This window comes from Macrobrachium rosenbergii, chromosome 41, assembly GCF_040412425.1.
Source record: "Macrobrachium rosenbergii isolate ZJJX-2024 chromosome 41, ASM4041242v1, whole genome shotgun sequence".
In the NCBI taxonomy this organism is placed as follows: Eukaryota; Metazoa; Arthropoda; class Malacostraca; order Decapoda; family Palaemonidae; genus Macrobrachium; species Macrobrachium rosenbergii.
This window is the reverse complement of record NC_089781.1, coordinates 35,015,950-35,042,618: the sequence shown is the minus strand read 5'-3', so window position 1 is coordinate 35,042,618 and position 26,669 is coordinate 35,015,950. Positions and strand designations below refer to the sequence as shown.

The 26,669-nt window shown below is 39.2% G+C and overlaps 1 protein-coding gene across 2 annotated transcripts in view; it reads left to right on the top strand.

Annotated features, from left to right (window-relative positions):
* Positions 1–26,669, top strand: part of LOC136826794 (alpha-amylase 1-like) — an 86,305-nt gene that overhangs the window by 20,410 nt on the left and 39,226 nt on the right. For both annotated transcript variants that reach the window (XM_067084227.1, XM_067084228.1), the window contains one exon: positions 25,762–25,826. The gene's annotated coding sequence lies outside the window, so the exon portion shown is untranslated. The remainder of the gene's footprint in view (positions 1–25,761; positions 25,827–26,669) is intronic.

The following is a 26,669-nucleotide window of genomic DNA, read 5'->3' as shown; positions in this document are numbered from 1 at the left end:
CACGAGTCGCTCACACGGACATGACTGATTTGTACTCCCATTCACGTGGATGTGACTGTGATTCACGCTCCGTTCACACAGCCATGGCCGAGCTATATGTAACACAAGTCCTGCAGGGCCTACTAACAAATCACGTCATTCATCTCCTCACAACCAGCGCTCTCATTCACACGTCTGTGACTGTGATTCGCACTCGTTCGCACACCTGTGACCGATCTCCACATCACAGGAGTCCTTCTTGGCCTCGTAATCTATCATGACATTCATCATCTCATCATAATTTTCGTTCCCATCCCCATGGGCGGGAGTGAGACTGAGACAAGTTTCCAACTTGCCCTAAAATCTTACAGGCCCCAAGAAAGTCTTAGACCCTGAAAGAGCCTACGCTCCAGTAATAAATCAAGATGTTTTAACTACGCCTGACTTAGCCGATAGGCTGGATCATGACTCAAGGCCAGGACGTGGAGGATGCAGACCATCAAGAGTTCTTAACTTCCTATGCTGAAGTCATTGAATTAATTCGTGGTTGTAATGACTTAGCTGAAGAGACTGTGGCAACCAATTCGGATTCATCTTCTGGTATCAAAGCCTTGCTAGGGCCTAAGACATCTCTAGGGTTGCCATGCTCCAAACATGCTGGTGGAATTCTTAAACAAGTAAATTCTCATATCTCAGGTTGGGAAAACTCTTTACGTTCCAGTAGGTCTTTCAAGTTACTACCTCCACCTCTTCCCCGACATAAACAATTTTATGCGACTTCAATGGATGCTTTGCAACCAAGGCAAGTCAATCCAGACCTAGTTCGGTTAGGCACAGGTGTATCCTTGAACCAAGTCAAGGCAGAGGGCGCATCCTTTACCTCTCAGGAATCTGTAACATTGGAAGCAACTGCTTCATTGGCCTTCCAGGCTGTTTCATGGTTAGACCTCTGGTCAACGGCGGTGGCAAAGATCTCTTCCACTGAGATGGCCACCTCTGAAGACAGTGTCTCCTTTATTGGATTGGTACAGTCTGGTGGGAAAACCATCTCTTACTTGACCCATGTAACAGCTATTGTGGGCCAACTGGCTGCTTAAAAGAAGGGATTCTGCCCTCTCCAAGTTCTCGAGGTTCGTAAGTACTGATTCGGTGTTAGCCTTAGGGAATGGAGATATTTTAAGTTCTACATCTCTATTTCCGAAAGACCAGCTAGACTCAGCAATTGGTAGATGAAGAGCAGATAATAATGACAGGCTAGTGCATCAAGCTGTCTCAAAGTCATCCTTCCAATCTCGTGCTGGCACTTCTAAATCCAGACCTCAAGCATCTTCCTACATCTCCCCAAAGAAGTCTCAAGTCATGGCAGGTCCATGCAGGGCTCATCAACCATCTCCATCTCCAACCATGAAAACTCCTCAGCAGCAACCCTTTCAACCCTGATCTTCCAGACCTGGGAGAGGAGGTAGAGGCAGGGCCAGGGAAGGTAGACAGTAGAGAGGGCACTCCTCCCCACTTGCTGCCATCGGTGGAGAGGTGCCTAGTGAGCCATTGGGCAACTTGGCAGCAGTTTGGGGCGGATACCTGGGCAGTAGATGTCCTTCGGGTGGGGTATGTATTCCCCTTCGAGTTTCCTCCTCTACTCTCCAAGTGTCTACTTCACCAGTTAACTTACTCTCTAGGTCTGGTGAAGCATGTAGCTCTTAAAGACAAAGTAAGGAAAATGATGGAAAAAAGAGCTGTGGAGATTGTGAAGGACATATCCCCAGGTTTTTACAGCCATGCCTCTCTGGTTCCCAAAGCTACGGGCGATTGGAGACCGGTAATAGACTTGTCGACTCTCAACCTTTCCATCAGGAAGACACGGTTCAGAATGGAAACTCCTCGCACAGTTCTTCAAGCCATCAGAGAGAACGATTTCATGCTCACAGTAGATCTAAAAGATACGTATTTCCAGGTTGCAATCTATCAATCATCCTGGAAGTATCTTCCCTTCAGTCTCGGAGAGATAGTTTAACAATTCAAGGTTCTTTGCCTCGGTCTTTCAAGTGCTCCACAAGTCTTCACCAGAGTGTTCACCCTAGTTTCGACATGGGCACATTCTCAAGGAATATGGATCTTAAGATACCTCGATGACTGGCTAGTGCTGGCATATTCTCTTTATCTTGGCATGCTGATAGACACGACAGCAGCGAGAGTATTCCTTTCAGACCAAAGACTAGAGAAGTTCAGGAACTTTGCCCAGTTCTTCCTGTCCGAACAGAAGCAACCCACTTGTCATTGGCAGGGCATTCCTTGGAGAAGCTAGTTCCTCACGGTTGACTACACATTCAATCACTCCAATGGAGATTAAAGCAGTTTTGGTCCCCTTCAAAGGATCCTCACTTGTTCCAAGTTCCTTTTTCAGAAGAAGTGAAGAAGGACCTAGCTTGGTGGTTGGATGACAGGAACCTGACCATAGGAGCGCCTCTTCATTTCCCCCCCCCCCCTCCAGAGATTCTAATGTTCTCAAGACATTTGGTACAAGGGTTGGGAAGCACACTTGGACGATCTCCTAACATCAGGGGTGTGGGATCATGAAGACAAACAGCTTTATATCAATATCTGGAGCTGAAAACAGCCTTCCTAGCACTTCAGGAATTTCAAGAAAGAGTACCTGGCACTCCGTGGTACTAATGTCTCACAACACTACAGTGGAAGCTTATGTCATCAAATGGGGGGGCTAGTATCTCGTCTTCTTCACATCGTGACAGTACAACTGCACCAGTGGGCAGTCTCTCACTCGGTGGCTCTCTCGGCCAGATACATCCCAGGCAAGAAGAACGTGGTGGCAGACAAGCTGAGTCACCAGGGTCAGGTTCTGGGAACAGAGTGGTCACTGCATCAGGAAGTGGCAGAAAGGCTTTTCCATCTGTGGGGAAGGCCATCAATAGACCTATTTGCAAAAAGACAACAAGAAACTAGAGGTATTTTGTTCAGTTGTTCCAGCTCCTTGGGCCGGGCCGAGTTGGAGGACGCCCTCCAACAAACATCCTTGGGACAGTCTGGATGGCTACGCCTTCCCCCCCTTTGTCTAATCTGCCAAGTTATCAGCAGAGTGATGATATCTCAGAAGTTCAGGATGACCCTTGTAGCCCTCGTGTGGCCACATGCAGAATGGTACCCTGATTTTCTAACTTTACTGACAGAAGCACTGAGAGAGATTCCTCCTTGGCACAACCTTCTATGCCAATTGCACATCGAGCGATTTCACCAGTCGTTAGGGTCCCTGTTTCCTCATGGTTGTAGAGTATCCAGTATCTCCTGTGAGTGAAAGGCTTTTCTTGTAGAGCAGCGACAGAAATGTCGGGATACCTCAGGAGGTCTTCTACAGCCGTATATCAGAGAAAGTAGGCTGTCTACTGTAATTGCTATAGTCAACGAGGTCTCTCTCCAGTTGGAACTACTATTCAACAAGTAGTGGGCTGCCTCATTTTCCTCCATAGGGAGAAACTTCTCTCGGTGCCAGCTCTCAAGGGATTTAGGGCTGCTCTAGGTTTGGTTCTACACTTGAAGGATTTAGACCTTTCTTCTTCGTGGGAAATTTCTATGCTTCTCAAGGGTTTTGAGATCTTAAACCTCCGAATTGGGACCTAACACTGGTATTTAGCAGTCCCACTCATAGTGCATACTAACCATTAAGAGCTTCATCAGACAGGAATTTAACCCTCATGACGGTTTTCCTTTTAGCCTTGGCTTTGTCAAAGCGAGTTAATGAGCTGCACAGACTTTCTTTTGGTGTTAAACACATGAGGGGTTGGGGTCAGTAGCCTTCGAATTTGTCCTGGAATTTGTGGCTAAGACTCAAAATCCCTCTGTTCATGACAACAGGTTCGAGTCTTTTTACATCCCTTCACTTGGAGATTTTGTTGGTCAAAACCCCTCTGTTCACAACGACAGATTCAAGTCTTTTTCCATCCCTTCGTTTGGAGATTTTGTTGGTCATGACCCTGACAAATTACTTTATGTCCCATCAGGAAACTGCATAACTACCTAAAAAGGGCTCGACATCTCAGACAGGGTTGTCGAAGACTTTTTGTTAGTACAGGCTGGAACAAGAAAGATGTGTCCAAGAGTACTATCTCCTTTTGGCCATGAGAAGTAATTAAGGAAGCCTATACTACTTCTTCATATCCAGATGTCAATTCAGTGCGAGCAAGAGCACATGATGTTGGGTCTAGGCCCTTCCATCACTTTCAAAAAGAACCTGTTGTTTTAAAGGATCTTAAAGGCTGGTACATGGCTATACAAAACCAACTTCACATCCTTCTATGTGTGGGATGTTGCCCACAGGTCCTTGGACACTTTTTCCTTGGGTCTGGTGGTGGCTGCTCAACAGATTGTGTTGCTCATCCAGTGCCCCTAGCGGGACAGTATGTATCTTACCTAAGATGGTGGTTTGAAAGTGAGAGTGAATGGGATGACTGGGCTTCTTCCTTTCTCTTTCTTTTTTCCCCTCTACCGGTGGGCAGTGGGGAGAAATTATCCATCGTGTGCTGGAACTGGTCAGATACAGGTGAATTAGCACCTTTCAACTGTTTTTATTTAATATTCTTACACAATATAAACTATTATGGAAGCAAGTCCCTTCCTCTCTCTTACAAGGGGAGAGAGGAAATGACAACAAACAGTTAAAGTTCTTTATTTTCCTACTACAAGACACAATGTAGCAGGAGTTCACATTGTCTCTTAACCCAGATGTCTGGCTGACAAGTACCTTTTACTTTACAGTCAGAGGCACGTGATATAGAGGGATGAATAAATTTGTTTTTATTTAGCATTTCCCAACGTTTTGTGAGAGAGAGAGAGAGAGAGAGAGAGAGAGAGAGAGAGAGAGAGAGAGAGAGAGAGAGAGAGAGAGAGAGAGAGAGAGAGAGAGAGAGAGAGAGAGATTGTCGTTAGTGAGTGCTTCGGTTGTTGGAAGAGGGATGAGGTCGTTAGTTTGTTTACGGCGCTGTCTGTCTGTGGAATATATGTGAGGATTTTTCGGTTTTGGAGGCAGTTTTTGAGTCAGAGCTAGTGCCGGTCAGTCGTTTTTTTTGGTCTAAAACAGTTTGTTTGTGTGCTGATTCAGAGTTGTTGTTTTTCCTTGTTAGTGTGCTGTTCTTGTTGCTGTATGTTCGTGAGCCGTGTGTTTTTCTGTTTTGGTTGGGTTTGTGTTTTTTTGTGTGCTGTGTTGGCGACCGTGGATGCCTTACTCCATCTTCCAGCAACCGAGGACCAGGGTGAGTGTTGTGTACTGTTTTTTTTTGTGTTTTAAAATCCCGCCACATAATATTTGGCGCCCAACGTGGGGCAGCTGCAATTGAGATTAGTGGCTGGTAGTGTGACTGGAGGGAATGGAAGAGGAACTGGGGAGGTTGAGAGAGGAGTTGCGGCTGGCAAGAGAGGAGAATGAGAGGCTGAGGGGTGAGAATGAGGAGTTGAGGAGTCAGTTGGAGGAGATGGGGGGAATGCTAAGGAGTGCGAAAGAAGAAATGAAAGGGGAGATGAAAGAGTCAGAAGAGAGGATGGATAAAAAGTTGGAGGGAATGATGAAAGGTGTGGAAGACATGGTGAAAGGTATGTTCAAGGGTGTTTTTGGAGAAGGGGCTGTTGGAGGCAGGTTCTCTGGAACGTGTGAAGGGACAAGAGAGAAAGAAAAGGAGGAAGAAGTGAATGGAAGCGTGAGTGATGAAAGTGATATGGGAATAGGAAGTAAGAAACGAGGGAATGAGAGGCAGGGTAAGGAAAAGGGGAATGAAAAGCAAGGGAAGGAACAGAGGGAAAGTAAGGATAAGTCAGGGGAAGGAAAAGGGAAGAAGGGAAAGGGAAAGGAAATTGGTAAGAAGGGTAAGGAAGTGGGAAAGGCAGGAAAGAAGGGAGAGGGTGAAGGCAGTAGTGATAGTGAGGTGGATGGAGGTGAGTGGATAAAAGTGGATAAAAAGAGGGGGAAGAAGAGTTTAATGAGTAAGATGAATGTAGGTGCGGAAGTGGACTCTTTGTATTCGGAAGAGGGTATGAAAGGACAGAGTGAAAGTAGCGAAAGTGGGAGTGAAAGTGAGAAAGAAGTGAGAAAGGCTATGTATGTGAGGGAGGTACCCCGGTGTGAAAAGTATAATGAGTATGGAAGTAGGGATGTGCATGATTTCTTTAGGGAGTATGAAAGGTTTTGTCAGGATAAGTATGGGGAAAGTAAGAGAGTGTGGGCACGAGAATTAGGAGAATATTTGACTGGGTTTCTGCTTGATATGTATAGGGTTATTATGAGTGTGGGAGATGTTGAGTATGACAAGGTGAAAGCTAGACTAGTTGAGCAAGCGAGGCGTATGAAAGCGAGTGTTAAGTATAAGAGGAAGAATGAATTTGATGAGGCAAGAATGAAAGCTGGGGAAACCTTGTCACTGTATGCTTTTAGGCTGGAGACGTTGGCGAGGAAGAAGTTTGGGGATGATGGGATAGATGAATGTAAGGAATTAGTACGGAAGTTGTTAGGGACAGTGCCAGATGGAGTTAGAGAATTTGTGAACTTGAAGCGGAAGGAGAAGAAAAGATGGATGAATGAAAGGTTGACTTGGGGAGAAATTTTGGAAATTGTAGAAGATTATGAGCTTGACAGGGTTATAAAAGAGAGCAGAAGTGTAAGTGTAAGGGCTGGGGTAGATTAGAGAGTACCAGAGTTTGGAAGCTTTAGGGATGCAGTGTTGAGGGGCCCAATGAGAATGGCCGATAGTGTAATAGATAGGAGTGTAAGAGCAAGTAATGTGGAGGTGCCAGTGAGGATGAATGGTGGGTTTGTAAGGGAACAACGGGTTGGACGGGTTAGGGATAGTAGTGTACAAAGGGGAAGGTCGATGAGTGGAAGTCGAGCGAAGTGTTTTAGATGTGGAAAGGAAGGACATACGAAGAATGAGTGTAGGTGGGCTTTAGGAGCGTGTTTCGGGTGTGGGCAATCGGGACATTTGGTAAGGGAGTGTACGAAAGATAGGGGGGTTAAATGCTACAGGTGCGGACAGGTGGGTCACATTGCTAATGGTTGTAGGGGTACCCGAGTGAATGTAATATGTGGCAACTGTGGTAAGAATGGGCATTATGCGAGAATGTGTTCAGAACCGAGAGCGAAGTGTGACGAATGTGGAATGGAAGGGCATGTATCAAGTGTATGTAGACGAAAGAGGGTGACTGTGACAGCGAATTCGGGAAACTGAATGTGAAGGGGGTTCAAATGGGTGGATCCTCCAGGATGCAAGCGGTGCGTGTGATGCATGTACGTGAGGGGTTGTTGCATGAGGAGGATCAGCAATTTGTTTTGATAGAGTATGGTAGAAAAACGTAAGAAAGGGAAGAACGTAAGTGAACGGAATGGTCGTAAGTTGTGTGATAGGGGTGTGAGTGCCAAAGTGGAAATGAGTGATAAAGCGTGTAATACGGATGAATGGGATGGTATGAATAGAACGTATAGCATATGCGGGTTTGATATAACTGAGTTGACTGAACGTGTAGGGGTTAGTGAACGGTTGGAGGTGAGCGAAAGTGTAAGAGTAAGAGAGCGTAGCAGTAATATACGAGTGATTGAAAGCATGAATGAATCGTTGCAAGAATTGGAAAGGTCAATGAGCGAATGGGATGGGTTAGTTGAAGAATTGGGGGAGGTATTTGGGAACGAGTTAGAGGGTATAGATGAGATTGTGGATGAAATTGAGAGTGGGAATAGTGAAGAAGATAGCGTGAATCTGAGAGAGAATGGAGGAGAAGATGTGGATTTGAATGTTGCTAGAAGAGAGAATGATTCTGAGAGAATGATTACGTGCCCGCGAACGCGATCTAGAGGACCTGCTAGTGAGCATCCGTGGGTGTTGCGTAAGGCGATTTGAATGCAGTGTGAAAGGTATTGGTTGGGAAATGCTAAAAGGGAAATGATAATCATTTCCCAACGTTTTGTGGGAGAGAGAGAGAGAGAGAGAGAGAGAGAGAGAGAGAGAGAGAGAGAGAGAGAGAGAGAGAGAGAGAGAGAGAGAATTGTTGTTAGTGAGTGCTTGGTCATTGGAAGAGGGATGAGGTCGTTAGTTTGTTTACGGCGCTGTCTGTCTGTGGAATATATGTGAGGATTTTTCGGTTTTGGAGGCAGTTTTGAGTCAGAGCTAGTGCCGGTCAGTCGTTTTTTTTGGTCTAAAACAGTTTGTTTGTGTGCTGATTCAGAGTTGTTGTTTTTCCTTGTTAGTGTGCTGTTCTTGTTGCTGTATGTTCGTGAGCCGTGTGTTTTTCTGTTTTGGTTGGGTTTGTGTTTTTTTGTGTGCTGTGTTGGTATGTGGACGCCTTACTCCATCTTCCAGCAACCGAGGACCAGGGTGAGTGTTGTGTACTGTTTTTTTTTGTGTTTTAAAATCCCACCACAATGACTCCTTCCTGTGGCCTACTTTGGCTAGGAAGCGAGCCCAGGTGAGCTGAACCTCCAGTCGGTTCCGAGGCTTTCTCTATCCACCCTCCAAGAGTGAGTCTCCCTTATGTTAAGACCAAAGGTTTGTTCTGTATATGAACAAATGACAAATTTTAAATCAGTTTGTATTTTTCATAACTAACAACCCTGCAGTCTTAACATATATTGTCAGCCTCAAGCCACCCCTCATATTTTACATGGGCTAGAGGAAGCTGATGCAATGGACCTGAGATGGGTTAAGGTAGGTCGGCTACCCCTCCTTCTTACTGCCTTCTTGGCCAACTCCCAATGCCACCACAGGCGCTAGAGAATTTTTCCTTTATGTTAAGACCAAAGGTTTGTTAGTTATGAAAAATACAATTGATTCAAAATTTGCCAATTTTGCCAGAAAGCTGGAAATTTTACTACCTATAAGAAACCTAAATTAAGATTCCTTCCAGGCCACCAGCTTTGTTTGTAAACTTGTGGAGAGGAGAACCAAAGTTAGGCTGATGTGGTATTTTGAAAGTAGAGGACTACCTTACTATTATCTTTCCAGTATGGATTTTCAAGGGCCATTTCACTTTAGATCCTCTACTTGGATGAGCAAGGCCTTACAATTTGTGTTATTGTATTTTTTTTCTTCTTTACCTGGTAAAAGCCTATGACCCAACCTAGCATCAGCATTGTCAGTCCTTTGTATGTTTATCAGACAGATTAATTTAGGTTAGAATTGGAAACTGTTTCACTGCCATTCCCTCAAGATGAAGGCATGCCCTTGGGAAGTGTTCATAGTGTTGCTTGCTGTGCCACAGCAGTTTATAGGCTGATGGAAGTAGTTATGCTTCCTGTTACAGGGTAATTTTTTGTAGTTGATTATGTTTACTATGGTGTGTAAAAAGCTGCTGAATTAGGTGACAAGTGGGTTATTGTGCATGGGTCACAATTATCTACATAATAAAAAACTGTTGCTATAAGATTTTCAAGATGTCTCTTTGTCAAGCAGATTCTAAATATTACTTAAATGTGAGATATTGTACTCTTCAAAAAAAGTGTCAAGTCAGCAATATTCATTCACATGGATAAAGCATACAAATTTGCAAATTTAAATAGAAAATCCCTTAGATAAAATAAACTGAAGTATCAGCTTAAGGTTAGGGATAGGAAAAATTTGTATTTGTTTTTTGGATGTAAGTTGGAATGTGGATGTTAAATAGTAAAAGAACTGGATGTTGTTCACAGCATTGGACATAGAATTTGCACTGGAGCTTTTGAAATCTCTCCAGTTGGAAGTAGTTATGTAATTTGTATGAGCTTCCCCTAGACCTTAGCATAAATGTTGGGTTACAATACACCATGCCTCTGAAAAGCTTGCGCAAGAATCCAGCAGTAAAGGAAGGCAGTTCCAGAAATTTTGGTGCATGTTCCTCACAACCCATCAAAAGCAACAATTAGAGAAGCATCATGGTGAAATAATTAAAAAAGTTTCAAGTGAGATCTCCATGTATAACACCACATGTGAAACCAGAACTCTTGTGATGCTCAAAGAATATTGGCAAAGAAACAGTCAGAAGAAGAGTTCAGAACATGTTTTTATAGAGAACAATGTAGAGTATAAGTTGCCAGATGAAGATCTGTGATGTGGGCTCCAAATCAAAAGATGGTGTTGGTTGTGCTCTTGTGGTTATACATCAGTGTATGCAGCAGAAGTAACAGCTATAGTTCAAGCTTTGGATGTAGTACACCACTTGGAACAAAATTTTTTAATATCTTGTGACTGGAAGTATTATATAGCCTATGAATAATTTTACCTGTACATTCACCAGTTTGTAATTTGGGGCTTTCTGCATTTTATCGGAAAAAATCTGTTTGTTTCTGTTGGATCCCATCTCGTCTAGGAATTTATGGAAATAGGAGATTGAAAAATCCAGCTCACAATTGTACATGTCAGATAAACAGTGTTACCACTTAGACATGAAAGGACCTAAAAGATCAAATATTGTAAGGAAATGGCAGTAGAAATGGTCCTCAAGTGTAAGAAGCTGCACAAGTTCTTCTGAACATATAGAAGTAGTGAAAGTGTTAAGACGTTATGTGGATTAGATATACTAACCTAATCAGATGGAAGTTCTGAATGTGATTGACTTGTGATGAACTGCCATAAGGTGAGCATACTTTGATGCATTGCTCAAAGTATAGTGACCTGTGATGGAGAGTCTGTCTTGATGGAAAATCCTTATCTTAAATTTTGGGAGACTACAGTATGCCAATATTCCTGGACTTGTCATTTCTTGAAAGCTATTAAGATATTTAGAGAAATGTGACTTTTTCAACTTATTTTTGTGACTTACTTATGCCCCTATTTCAGTTTACTTATGAATTATTGTATGAATTATTAAGGAAGGTAGTATAAATGCTCAGTGGAAACTGACTGAAATCAGGGGGTTTATTTTTATAAACATCTTTTAGATATCTTTTCACAATTTTTCTCATTTGTTATATGCATGTATTGCAGTACTGAATAACCCTTTGGGTATCAGTATTTGGGCTATGTCTTAAATTTCATTCATCCATCCATCTTCACTTAATTCCCCTTCCTTAAGGTTATCAAGGGGAGTCCCTTTCCAATTTGTATCCCAAAGATGATACAAGCATGATAGAAATTATCAGACCCTTATTCATTAGCTAGTACTGGTGCTGTTGTGACTGAATGACAATAGATGGTTATGCTAGTGTCATGTTCTTCTATGACATCATGGATTGAAGAGTACTATGCTTACCGTAGGTTTTAGTAATCAACCCATCGTCCCTTAATTTTCTTTTTCATGTGCTTCCTATAGAGAAAATGAGCAGTACTTGTGTGTGTTTGTTTTACATATACATCAGTCATAGTATACTTAGAATTTTCATCTTATGCATAAGGTAATTGTACAGATTATTTTGATGCAAGCACTGGTAGTACAGGAGCATTAGCTTACAACATGGGGAAAAAATTCAGAAAGCTGAATTTCTTACTGGAGTCACCTGAAACCATACTCAGTTCAATGGAGTAAAGTTTATTTGAGTTAACTGTGAGCCTACTGAGTAATCCAAGATGGTGGCTGCCGTCAATAGAAAAAAACACTTTTTGAACTTATGATTGTAAACAGATGTGATACATTCTTTTTTATATGGCTTTAACCTGGTACAGATCAATTTCTCATGCTATTTCTGAGATGTGTAAATTATTCAGCCATATATAGCACTTGAAATAAAAATTAGTAGCTTTCTCAAACTGAGCATTGTGTGCTTTTACATTTTTATGCAGTTCAAATAACCCTATTTTTCATACTGAACTTGTTTGTCCAACAGCTTATGACTTTTATATTTTGAATTATTATTAATCAGAAACTTTTTTCTTTTTGGCAGGATCTGACTACTGGAATACAAGATGCCTGAGAAGTGTGTTTTCTGCAACCAGCCAAGTGACTTTGATCATGGTACAGTGGGTCAAAAGGGATTGTATAACAACCCCTAGAGAAGCTTGATAAAATACATGAATCAGCAACTAAGGACTTTATCCACTGTGTACGAGAGAAATGCATAGAACATTCTGATACTTGGGGCAATGATGTACATGTGCGTATTCAAAGCGGTGGAGATACTGTTAAAAAAGTTAAGTATACCTGAGTTTAACCAGACCACTGAGCTGATTAACATCTCTCCTAGGACTGGCCCGAAGAATTAGACTTATTTTACGTGGCTAAGAACCAGTTGTTTACCTAGCAACGGGACCTACAGCTTATTGTGGAGTCCGAACCACATTATAATGAAATGAATTTCTATCACCAGAAATAAATTCCTCTTATTCCTCATTGGCCGGTTGGAGACTCGAACGCGGGCCCGGGAGAGTGCTAACTGGGAACGATATCGACTCGCCCAATGAGGAACTGGAGATACTGTTGCTGCTGAGGTGAAATACCACCGTACATGTCAGATTAGTTTTCATAATGGCCAGGAGTCTATGCAAAATCCCATGAAAAGGCCTAAAGGACGTCTTAAAGGGTTGGTTAATCAGAAAAATTTTGGTTTTCTCCATCTTTATGAATTCTTAGATGAAAACGTCCATGTGGTGTTACATGGAAGCTGGCCAGCCAGATATTGTCTAAGGCTGTAGCCAACCTCAGGAAAAGATAGTTGGTACTGAAAGGTTTCAGTGGACTGGTAACCACATTTCTCAGACCTGGTACCTGCAGTTTTCTGTACTTTTTAATGGGCAATTGTGCAAATCTACCAGTAGTAGCAGCAGACTGAACTGTTGTTGTACAGGGCAGGTTTTCTTCCACAAACCTTCCAGCTGGCATTACCCCTGCAGTGCCACCTAGAACACGCCATGTTCCAGGTCCAGTCAAATTGTCAAATACAAAATTCACAAATGTGTCAACCCATTCATACACTTCTCCGGTAGGCAGCATTGCATCATAGAGACGTAATACTTCTCTGTAGTCATCTGCAAATGCTAGACTGCTGAGTAAATCTACTAATTCACATGACTCTTGTTTAGCATTACAGTACAGTATACCGATATTCCTAAGAGAATTGGGGAGATGAATGACCTGGGGCATGCAGCTGATGTTACACTGTGTGATAATGCAATCTTGCGGCATCTGTTCTTGATAAGATGGTTAAGTAGCCTCAATAATAGTTTAGAAACTGTTTCTTCCATCTTGTCGTAATTGGTCATCTCCAACTGTTTAGGATAATGGGATTTATCGTTTATGACTGTTCTTATTTCATCCTCTATAAGAACCCCTGCCATGTCAGTGATTTCATCAGGTGTTAGTCCAGTACTTTTATGATGTTCTCTGAGTATCGTATTGCCCTCATTCAGGAATGTATAAATGGTATCTTTACCATGCTGACATGTTCATTGTATGTTTCTTGCAGTTTTGACTTCAGCTGTTTTGCTGTGTACACTTCACCATCTCCAGAAAAGTCTTTCAGCCATTCCTCCAATTCTGTCAGAATGAAATGGTGATCATTATTTTCATCTAAGAACTCACAAAGCTGAAGAAAACCTAAATTCTTTTCCTGATCGACCAACCCTTTAGGATGACCTTTAGGCCTTTTCATGGAATTTTGCATAGACTCCCAGCCCTTATGAAAGCTAATCTGACATGCATGGTGGTATTTCACCTCAGCAACAAGAGTATCTCCAATGCTTTGAATAGGCACATGGACATCATTGGCCCATGCATCAGAATGTTCTATGCATTTCTCTTGTACGGGGTGGATAAAATCCTTAGTTGTTGATTCATGTATTTTATCACGCTTCTCTAGAGGTTGTTTTTTTTTTGTCAGCATAATCAACACACTTTTCACAGTACACACAGTCTTTGTTTATTTCAAATTCGCTTGCCTGAGACCTGTGACTAGGCACCTTGTACTCCGACCTTTCACTTGAACTGTATGCTTCTCTTTTCCTTTTCTTAATATTATTAGGCAAGAGATAATTCTGCCTGCATCTCTTGTGTATAGGAAGAAGAAGTTCTCTGTTTGCTAGCACCTGGTCCATCCTTAAATTCACTGCTGATTGACAAGACTTATCCAGTCCCTTTTGACCCATGGTACCATTATCAGAGTCACTTGGCTATTTGCAGAAAACACACTTCTCAGGCATTTTGCCTTCCAGTAGTCAGATCATGCCAAAAAGGAAAAAGTTTCTGTTTACTAATAATTCAAAATGTAAAAGTCATAAGCTGTTGGACAAACAAGTACAGTATGAAAAATAGGGTTATTTGAACTGCATAAAAATGTAGGAGCACACAATGCTCAATTTGAGAAAACTACTAATTTTTATTTAGAGTGCTAAATATGGCTGAATCATTTACACATCTTAAAAAATAGCATGAGAAATTGAGCTGTCCCAGGTTAAAGCCATAGAAAAAAGAACATAACACATCTATTTACAATCATTAGTTCAGAAAGCGTTTTTCTATTGACAGCGGCCATCTTGGCCGCCATCTTAGATTACTCAGCGAGCTCACTGTTAACTCGAGTAAACTTTACTCCATTGAACACTAAGTATGGTTTCAGGTGACTTCAGTAAAACCTCAGCTTTCTGTATTTTTTTTTCCATGTTCATGGGCCTTAGGGCATGATGCTCCTGTACTATGGCCAGTTTCTTTAAGTTTCACTGTTTGGTCTTGTAATGATATTAAAGTATAACAATGGTTGAATAATCATTCCAAATATCAGAGAACATACAGTAGCTTACAGTTTTGCATTACAGTACTAATAGACTAATGGCTGTAAAGGCTTCTTCTTTATATAATCTTACCAAGAGCACAGTAACTTGGCAAATTGGTAATGCAACTTTAATGGTAGAAATTAAACACTTGCTAACAATTCTTTGAAGGTATACATAACTTCAGTTTGTACAAAATATGTATGCCTATATGAATATGCTGAATTTGTTCCTTTACATGCTCAGACGTGAGTGTTTATGTTTCTGAGTCAACTTTTGTGTGGTGTTGGTCACCAAAAGGTACATGAGTAGTTATCAGAAAGTAATAGAGATGAAAAAGACGATTTTAATAACCAATGTAAACTAATTTTTTTAATGCACTTAAAATACAATTACACTATTTTGATAACTTTCATGAGCTATAAACACTGTACACCGTTTTGATAACTTCCATAAGGTTCATGATTTATCATAACTATATCTGTGAATATGGCCTCTAATAATCAGTGATGTAATGTATTGAAAGCTTTTAGGCTAATAATTACTGATGAGTAATCATAGACTGAGAACTGTATGTTACTTTGATTTTCATTTAATAATTCTTTAAGGGGGAAGACTTTGTAAACAATAATATGGTACTTATCAACTGAATTTCTTATGTCATTAGTATGTCCGTTAATTTGTATTGCTGTATGTTACTTTGATTTTCATTTAATTATTCTTTAAGAGGGAATGCATTGTAAACACTAATATACTTATCAACTGAGTTTCTTATGTCATTAGTATGTCGTTTAACTTTTAAGATTTTACTAGTACAGTAATCTGATTTATATGCATTTTCTCAGAACACTTCATATATTGTGGGGTCTGTGTATTTTGCAATATGAGTATTCATGTTATTTTATAACTTTATTCCAAACTGTAAAAATAATTTGCTTTGCATGCAGAATTTGTGCATGCACATGCACACAGTAGATTACTTATGATAGTTATCATTGTGTGGTTAAAGAAAATACCATATATAAAGTGACAGATAGTTGGTAAAATGGAAATTCCCACCAACAATAAATTGCTTATGATGCACAAAGATGGAACGTCATACATTGATGGAGAGTTAAAACTTAAAATGGTAAAATCCAGATGTTTTGTTATGGTGAAGACTTTCAAAATATATGTCCTAAAAATCATTTTGTTCAACAAATTATGATTTCATTGCACAAATGATATATGAAGCTGGTGTAAATGCTGAGATATGATGGGTCCCTTCACATGTTGACATTAAAGGAAATGAGGATGCTACAACAGCCAAATCTGCAGTTACTTGTAGTGAAGGTGTGAGTAAGAGTCAGCGTCTACAAACTTACTAATTTATTCAGATAACAAACAGACAGGTCAATAACTCTTGCTAGCAGGAATGTAGCATCCGACACTAGGTGAACAAAAACAGAGGTCACCACACAATCATTTGTGTTTGTTGACAGATGAATATATACATACAGTACATATAAATTGATATACAAGGCGTGACTGATGCTATGGTACATATGATTGCAATGCTGACGTAATATGTGTGGTAATGAAGATACATTTAACATGACAATAATATGAATGGAGATATTGTATATATATAAAAGATGCTTGATGTATGCTGTTTCTTGTGTCTGCAATGTTGTAATGCATATGGTAATAAAGATACATTTAACATGACAATAATATGAATGGAGATATATGTATAAAAGATGCGTGACGTATGCTGTTTCTTGTGTCTGCATGTTTTGTGCTCGGAGATGTTGTTTTGAGGAGATTAGCAAGCCAGGTGAGATGATGGTGTGTGGGATCCACGTGGGACCCTGCATACTATTGTTAGTGATTTGTTATTATCTTGATCATCTTTAATAAATGGCAGGCATTGTGGAATAATGAATCTGATGAGAATAAGTTAAAACAGTATACTCTGCAGCTTATGGATTATGGTGTTTGTTCTTTATTTAAAAAGAACTCCATACTGAAGTCATATCCCATCTTTGAATTAGTTGTTCTCATTTAACCCTCTGGTATTTGACAAATGACCCACATGACCCAGTCTGGTTAAACTATGTATTAATATTAATAGTAAAAATGTGTTGGTTGAGGCTGATTTACCTAGAATAACCAATAATTGGACATCAATATCATTGATGTAAAGTTGGAATATTCTGCATATTCTAAGTCTTTTGACTTTCAATTTTTACTCCAATTTAAATCTTCTCTTCCATCTGTGACCATCTTTTTCATTGTAAAATCTATGAGAAGGGCAAGCAACCATGATAAAATCACATTCCGTTGTAACACCCCGCTATTTACTAGAAATTCACCTATCAGGACCCCATCAACATCAACTTTGCATCTGCATCATTCATTGATAGTTATAATTAGCTTTACATGTTGGAGAGGAATGCCATAAGTGCTGCAAGACCTTCCATAATATTGGCAAGCAGACACTGTCAAATGCCTTGTAATCAACACCAACCATCAGAAAGGGATTTTTAAATACCATTTGTCTTAACACAAAAATTTGATCTAAGCAACCCCTGCCTTTTCTAAAACCACTTGGTCATCTCTAAGCTCTTCAGTATTTTTCTCCAGCGTATTGAGAGGAAGCATACTGAATATTTTTATTAAACCTAAGTAAGGGTAATGCTTCTTTAGGTAGAACTTTCAGTTGGTTTAATTAAATTGGTACCTTTGTTTTGACTACCAATTCCCAATTATCAGGCTTTGTTTCCTTATTTTACATTTGGAGAACAGTCTAGTTAGTAAATGAGGTTTCATTTCAGTTTTAGCTAATCATCTCTGCAGTGATTCCCTCTTAACCTGATTTTTTTTCCATTGCCTAAGCTTCTTTATTATTGATTCCACCTCAAAAACTGTGAACCCATTCATAATTAAATTCAAGTTACTTTGGCTTATTCATAACCTCACAAGAATGTTCCATTCAACTTTGTCTGTCCTCTCTGATGTTATTTTTGATCATCCCTCTTTGGACAGGTATTTTTCCCCTCTGTTCATCCATGTTTCATTAATAGTTCTGTGAGCTACCATAACGCCAGAGCCATTCACTGGATATATGGCTCTGTCAGTGATATAAGCTTGTTTGCCTATCTCTTCTTACTCTTGGTTTTTATTAGTTTTTACTATTCACTATCAAGACTTGAGTAATTAATACTTTCTGCTTTGCAGTCTTTGTGTCCAATTAGTACTTTCTACTTTGCAGTCTTTGTGTCTTCCCTGAAGTTTGTCTGCACGCACCTTTTGCATCTTCCTACCCTTTATATATCCCAGGTCTCATATGATATCCATAATTTCCATCTTATCCCAATAGTTCTCTTTGTGATAAACATTTTTGATGACAAACCAGTCCTCATTCTTTGTCTGTTCCTCCTCAGATATGGTTTCCAGAATTGCAAATCTATTTTGACATTCAATTGCAAAAGCCTCTTGATGTTCATTTTCAAGAAGCTTTACTTTATTAAAACTAGATACTCTATCAGCTTTTTTTTTTACAGGGTTCTTTTAATTTCAACATTAGTGTGCTAATCACAAGTTATCACTGCCATCACCTGTTCCTCTCCAGCTCCTAACATTCCTGTGTGTTCTTTTTCTCTCTTTATTAATGTCTTTGTGATTTAATTGGTTATTATGAATGCCATCTGGAGAAATCTAAGTGCATTATGTCTTAGTGTCAGAAGAATATCTGTAATCACTAAATTATATGTAGCACAAAAAGTAATAAATTTAATCTAATTCATGTTTGCAGTCTCTTGTAGGCTCTCCTTATCTGCTCATATGTTCCCACCAACTTAAAATTCTCATATCTCATTCTGATATTTCATCTTTACTTTTCTATAGTTTTGTATAGATTCATCTTTTTACATTGGGGATATCATTCATTGGTGCATAGCAAGAAATACAATAACTTGTTAGTGATTTGTCAAGTAAAAAGCTGTATAATCAAGTAGACATCTTTATAAGCAGTCAAACACCATTGAGCTTTGAGAGCAAACAGATTTTTTTAGCCATTTAATATAAGCTTAACATTTCTTCCAGTGCTAGTAACCCATCTCTCTCTTTGGGTTAAGTGTGAAACATACTTGATCAGTTGCTAATTTTTTTTTGTATCATTTATTGAAAGTAAACTTACAGTCTTTACAAAGGTGCCGTTTTCATTTACTTAATATGCTTATTACAAAACACGCTATGCATTTTGATTTACATATAACAATTATAATGCCAACAACACAGTCACCACCTTGAATTTAAATATATTTGAAATATTCCTGTATATAAAACCAGTATAAACTGACCATATGAGAGAACTAATGCTTATAAAACTTATTTCAATTGTTTCTGTGAAAATGGAACTTTGTTTCTCTCATGTTGTGCATAAACAGAATTTTCATTTTATATGAAAAAATGTTAGGTTATTTTCAGAATGACATTGGTTTCCAGTCCAAAACCACATAAGTATCTTGTGACCATTACATATCTATTAAACGTGTATTTTGAATGATGAATAAGTGTAGTTCAAAATTACACAAAAAATGCATAACCAAAAACTCACCTCATCAGACTTCAGTACAGGAAACTAATTCCAGAACAAACTTACAGCCCTAAGAGAACAACCTATGAAACAACAGACTGGGACGTCCTAACAACCACAACCTATCTCTACCAAAACTGCCATGGACTCTCTCCTCCTGACCACTCTTCCTTCACCAACCCTTTCCCATCTTTACCTTTACAAACCCCCACCCAGTCCCCAAGACCACATGCCCCCATGATCTTAAGATCAAAAATAAAAAAAAAATTATTACATTGAAACAAGTACAACATCAAACGAAACACAAAACCAAGGAGGAACACGTCTTTTTCTCCTGGGGTATCTCCCGATACCATCATCCCTTTCTTAATTCACCGACTCCTCACTAGACTCCCCTGAGGAATTCAGCAGCTCAATCCCACGTAAGTCTAACATATGATGTGGCATACCATCCACAGACATTATTTTTAGAATTAATTCCAATTACAATCCCCTTCTTCCATTGAGTAGTGCAGCACACATGGGGAGGCTTGACCCACACTCCTTCTCCCACCTGAACAGGAGCAACATCCTCAGTAACAGTAACTGGCACTTTCTCCTGGTGTCTCCACTCATATTTGTGGATAACCCTTTGAGGAACACTACTCTCATCTAACCCTTTCTTGCGTGTCATATTATACCAGAACGCAGCTTCTAATGGACATATGTCTCCCCTCTCAGAGATAGTTTTGATAGTTCTGTGGTGCCTCTCCACAATATAGTTCCCACTTGCACTATAGGTGGCTTAAAAATATCTGAATATTACATCTAACCAACATCATCTTTAGTACTTCCGACCTGAATACTGTACTGTTATCCAAAAGAATCTCATCTACAGGACCCCGTTCCAGGAAAATTATATTCAATATATCTGCTACTTCCTCTGCAGCCTCTCTCTTCAGACCACTCCACACCGCAAATCTGCTAGGACCACAGTTAGTTATTGACCAATACAGTACGGTACATTCCTATGATGTGTGACATCTATAGGAAGTCTTCCAATCTCTGTCCACTCTCACACTACCTGCCTTGTGCACCACTGGAGCAGGATCAATTGATTGACATTACAATCAGCTTTTCACAACATGTTTCACTATTTGTTTATCAATTTTGGAGTCTAGTTTCTGTGCTAAACATGTAGTCCTATCTACACCCATATGATACCTGTTGTGCTCCTCTCTCAAACCAGTAGTGTTCAGGCAACACATCTCCTCATTGCTCATCTGGTTTTTTAGTTCATTCAAAAGTGAGGTCTTTTTAACCCGGGTCAAGGCATCAGCCTTGTTCTTCACTGTACATACTAGTGTCACCCTCAATTCTTATCCAAATTCTTCAATAAGCTCCCTCTTAGTGTCTAATCGTCACTTTATTATCATCTCTCCTACTCCCTTTGTATGCACCCTCTTATCCTCTGCGATAACAGATATCATCCACCCAACAACAGTAGCAAACTCAGTCTTAATCTCCAATTTCTCTAGTCTCCACTACAGGGCAAGATTGATGCCCTTTACTGCAGCTTCCAACTCAACAACATTAATATGATTGTTGTCATGTTTCTTTTGCAACCAAGCTGCATCCTCAACCACAGCCCCACCTCCATCACAACTCCCAACGCTAAATTACTCGCCTGGCACTAAAGAACCCCATCCCCAGATGGAGAAACATGCCACTGCCCTTGCACTGGATCATCTTTGTTTACCTTCTGGGTCTACATTACTGTCCCATGACCCACTGCCTGGTCATTGCTTCACATAGCCACAAGCTACTCAGCCAATTGGCAATGGGGTAGTGGCCCACCAATTTTCCACAAATTGAAAACAACTCTTGTACCGATATCTCATCCGAAATCTCGAGGCTGGCATTACCTCTTGCAAAATACTGAACACCATCTTTCTCACTTATCTGAAGACCCAAAGCAGCACTTCCATCCAAAATCCCAGGTGGTTTACCAATCAATCCATTCAGTTTTAAGTGTGTGACCAACTCGGAAGCTGGCACCTGAGTTTCGTCAACCAAAATGTCATTGATGTAAGAATTTTTAGTCTTTTGTGTCCATACTCCTCCCCAAAACAGTTTTTAAAAATTTCCCATAATTCGAGGAGCAGAATTCAACCAAAATCCAACCTTGTTAAACAGTAAGTCCTTCCTTTATAATTTACAAGTTGATGACACCACAGCTTCTTGGCCACTCTAATTTGCAGATATGCCAACTTCATATCTACAATAGCTACGTTACCTAGCACTCTGCGCCATTCCCTTAAGGTCTCACCACACACATCAATAACATCACCCCCAGTATGACACTCTACAAACTTGTTCAGCCCTCTAAGGTCCAGCACTAGTCCAACTTTATTTTTAGTTGGTTGCTCAAATTTTTAGTTGGTTGCTCAACAACCTTTAAGGGCAAGACCCCATCCTCAATCTGCTTGTCCCAGGGGAGCAAAATACCCTCTTCAATCCATCTGTCTACTTCCTTCCATTCATCTGTCTATCTACTTCTCTTCTGTTCATCCCATCCTTTATCATAGCTAATCTTATTCGTTAACTCTACTTTATTTCCCTCTTTGATGAACCACTTAACTGCCCATTGACTCCCATCAAATCTTGTCACAAACTTCTTTGTCTTCAGTTGTATGGTAATAACACTGGGATTACCACATGCATTAGCCATAGCACCACACTCCCAATTATCACTTATCACTGAACATCTTGCCTTACCAAGCATAACTTTGCCCCCAGCCACTGTAACGCTTCCAATCCATTGATTGCCTTCATGCCCAAAATTAAATCAATTTTGTCAATTAGTTTCTCAGCCACTAAAGCAGTTACAGTAATTGCAACTTCATCAGTACTCAATTTTACATACATTCCACCTTTACACAAGATCTCTCTCCCATCAAAGGCAGTTATGACCCTTCCTCCACTAACCTTATGCACTAAATGTGAACCAAGAACTGTAGTAGAACAACCTGTGTTCACCATGCCTACCACAGAATACCCTTTCACCTCCAATTTAACAAATAAATAACCTCTGAAGGGGAAGCTGTTGGCGCACCAATCCCCCTTTTCTCATTTCCCGAATCACATTGAGTTGAAATATGACCCACCTTATTACACTGGAAGCACACAACTGGTTTTCGATCCCTACAATAATGCAACAGATGTGGCCCTCCACACCCATAACACTGACCCTTAATTCACCAGAACTTTGCCTTCTGAACTCATTTGCCCCCCCAACTGTTGCTTTACTCTCAACAGACTTGGGCCTAGATGTACTAACAGCAGCAACATCACTGAATCTATTAGAAGTTAATATTCTCGCTCTATTAATAATTTCATTCATTGCCATTCCCTGTATTCCTGGTAGCTGCTGCAATGATGCACTGACTTGACTAGGCATACCATTCACAAATGATAACCTTACTATGTGTTCCAACCCATCCCTCTTGAATGCAGCTAACCCTGCCAACCTTTCTAATTCATTTGCAAAAACATCTACCTGCTCCCTTGTCCACCTTGAATTAGTTAATTTCCCAAATGCTACCAAAGCTCCGTCTGAAAAGGCTTCTTTCAGTAATTCTTCAATCTTTTAACTATCGCTTTGGTCATCTTTAATTTTCAAATACAAAGCCAATGCATCATCTTCCAAAAACAATGGAATAAATGCAGCCATATCATTCACTTTCTGAAGACTAGCGACCAATTTTAACTTTTTTAACCAAGCAATTACATCTCCTTGGCCCTTAAAGGGCTTAATCATATCAGTTGAGATTTTAGTTGTCATCTTCTTAACCAATACTGTCTAGATAGCTTGTAGTTGAAAATAACATGAAAAATGCACAACCAAAAACTCACCTTATTAGGCTTCAGTACAGGGCACTAATTCCAAAACAAACTCACAACCCTAAGAGAACAACCTATGAAACAGTAGACTGGGATGCTCCAACAACCACAAACTATTTACCAAAACCGCCATGGACTCTCTCCTCCCGACTGTGCTCCCTTCACCTATACCAATGCCTCTCCAACCCCAAGACCACAATAAACTAGGTTCTTTCTTTCCCCAATTAAGAATCAAAGGAAATGAATATGATGACAAAGCAGATCAAAACTAATCAAGCGAGAAGATTTCTTGGTATCACTATACCTTATCGTCACAGATAAATGTCAGACTTATTTGAATGATGAACAAAATTGCATATTAAAACAGGATTGTGATCTTTGGTATTAACCTGGTACTGTATATATCCACCTTTGTTGACCACACAATATAGAAATGGTGTATATATATTACTTTGATCCCGGAGGGGCCTGTGCTAAACACGGCATCCCAAGGAGCTTCCTCCGTGTTTAGTACTAGCCCCTCGGAATGGGTGGATACATAGCGGGTTAATATCATGATATCCTTTATTTCTATAAGTATTTCATATTAAATTACGTCTAGCTCATCTTGGATTTAGTCATACTCATTTGACTCAAGTTCAAAGGTAAATATGATAGGTTACTAAATTCCTTTTCTAGCCCAGGTAAAACAAAAAGGAATGAAGGAAGCTTCAATAAATACTTTGTGGATTTTCTAGTACAGACAGAGCAATTTTCCCAGGAATCAGTGTAATCTTAGATAAGAGAGTCGGATTTTAAGTCAGCAAATGTATCTTAGGGAAAAATAATTACAAAATTATCCTTAACTATCATGGGTACTTGAGTACTTGCAGACAACGTTCAGCATTAAATCAAGGAATTTTAGTACCTCATTTTCGAGAATATCAGTTAGGTAGTATTTTGTTATTTATTCATTAACAGATAAATAAAAAGAAAAATATTTGCTTGGTCACAATCAGGTAATAGCTTTGAATGAAGCTAAACGGTAATGAGGGTAACCTAAGTATGGAAATTTAGTTCCAACAAATGTGTTCAGCTCTTTCAAACTAGTTGAGACGTTAAAAGACTGTCTGTACAAATAGAGTATCCACTAGAAATTTCTGTTACATAAACTTGAAAAATGTCCAAAGTTCCCTCATTATCAGAATGAATGTTGATTGTTATCCTGTGAATATTCACATATGCAAGTTTCATAAGTGTGATACGCAGAGAAGGAAACAGACAAAACAGTCCTTTTTTTTTTTCGTACGTTATAAAACATTTAGCATTACGGGTTTTATCGAAAGTGGTCTCCTAGTTGCCAGCTAGCTTAAATTCCAATTTCATCGTAAGTAAATAATACCTAAAACACTTTGAAATCAGACGAAAAAGGCATTGAGTATGAAACTTGGGTGTTACCTAAAAGCTTTAATTGACTTTAAAGGACTTAAAACAACTTGTACAGCATTACGTTAATTTTTTTTTAAAGGAGAGTAGATATTTTCAGTTTGTAACAGACCTTGTTTTTCGTCTGCTCCTCGTAGTGTATTGAGCAGCAGGATTTGTGATTGTAATTAACTTTGTCCTAAATAATTTAGTAAAACGAAGGAAATGCAGTGACAGAGAAGTGTGCGTGCAGAAAACTTTTGTATCATCTACATAGAAGTTATATGAGATGAGAAAAGAATAGATTGGCATTTTACCATGGGTAAGCGAATAATGTCTCAAGACATTTTTACTGTAATTAAACATAGAAAATTACAAATAGCCATTACTAACGAGAGCTCTCCTCTCATAAAACTAGATATATAGTTTTGCGATGAAGTAAACGTAAGTAATAATTCATTCCTTCATAAATTTTGTTTATATATTGCATCTGGCTATTGGTTTTTCCACTCGGGTTACGAAGTGTTCATGTCTTGTAGAAGTTAGTCTCACTGGTTTTTATGGATTTTCGATGTGCTTTTTCTTCAAATTATGAGTAGCTCCGCTGGAACTGCAATAAAGACTTTAAAGCAAAATTTAGTCAAAGCAAATTGTGTTTGGTAAAATTTGCATTGATTACAACAGTAGCTTGTAATTCAGCGTCCACAGCCAAATTTGTGTGCATAATTGCAGTAGAATTTTGCGCTGGACTCCACATTGAGCATTCAGTAGATACGAAAAGTTTTTCATTATCCTTGGTTATGGGCTCCATTATTTACTATCATATTTAGGTGACTTCGCAAATTGAACCATTTACTAACAACCTCCAGTTCTTGGTAGAGCATGAAACTTTTTTTTATTGTGCGATTGGTGAACCAGCCTCAAATTCCGAGGAGGTTTTCGATCATAATTATGTGTGTTGTCCTTGGTTTTAATTTTTACCCTAAAATCCATTCGTTGGCTTCTTTGAGAAGACCAAGGGTAGGCACAGAGGTCTTCTTAAAAGAAAGCGCCATTTTAATGGCTAAACCATTGTTCATCTTTATTATCGTAAACAGATATTACCATGTTGTTTACAAGAAAATTTGTAAGTGGAACAACAATGTTTTCTGTGATTTCATCTTTAAAAACACTTCATTTTCACGTTTATCCAAGTAACTTTTACATAAGTGACATGTGTCCTTGGTAATTTTCATATTGTGTGATTCTTTTTAATTGCAGGTATTATGCAACTTCCTTTGTCGATCCTCATGTCTTTCAATCATCCTAATGTGGATCCGGCTTTGGTAAGTAACCAGCATTTGAGTTCGAATCCTAATCTACTATGTTGCACAATTGCTATCCACGCAGTTTTCAATACAAGTACTATGCATTAATATTGATTTACGTGCTAATCGTGTTTTTAAAATGGCTTTCAGTGTTTCTCATTTTCATACATACTTTATCGTGTGTATTCAATATATACGTGTATCACAACGCACAAGTCAGTACTCTGTTATTGTTACTCGTTGGGTTTTATTTATCTATATTTATTTATCTTTAATTTTTACTTTTACTTTAACTTTTTTCTTATTTTACTTTATTTGTATATTTATTTATTGTATTTTGCAAAAATGAATAAGGGCCTTTAAATTGCTTTAACTGTACAGCGCTATCTCCCTAGTCAACACAGTGGTCGATTACAGACAAAACGACTCACATAAGGTCCGTAGATTAGAATTTTATATATATAGAATGACTAAAGCTATAATACTATAATATTTTAACACTACTCAGAGGTAATACACATGAAAAGTGAAGATAATCTTTACCTAATTCTTTAGCAGACACTTTGCAAATATTAAACTTGTCTTTGAACAAGTAAGTTGCTGAGAAAATATTGTTCCTTAAATACGATATTTAATCAACAAGAGGGCAGCAAATATTTGAGTATTTTCTTCATCATCAATATTAGTAATAATTCCATGGAAAAAAGGGTTAAGCTGTTTTAGCTATTTTATGAAGAAATGCAATATCAGTGTCCAGTAATCATAAATTCAATTATTAATACTTGTTTACTAAAAAAAGAAAGAATTTTCGACACCATGCCCCTAGGTATGTGATTGCAGGTCAGCCACATGTGAAATCGT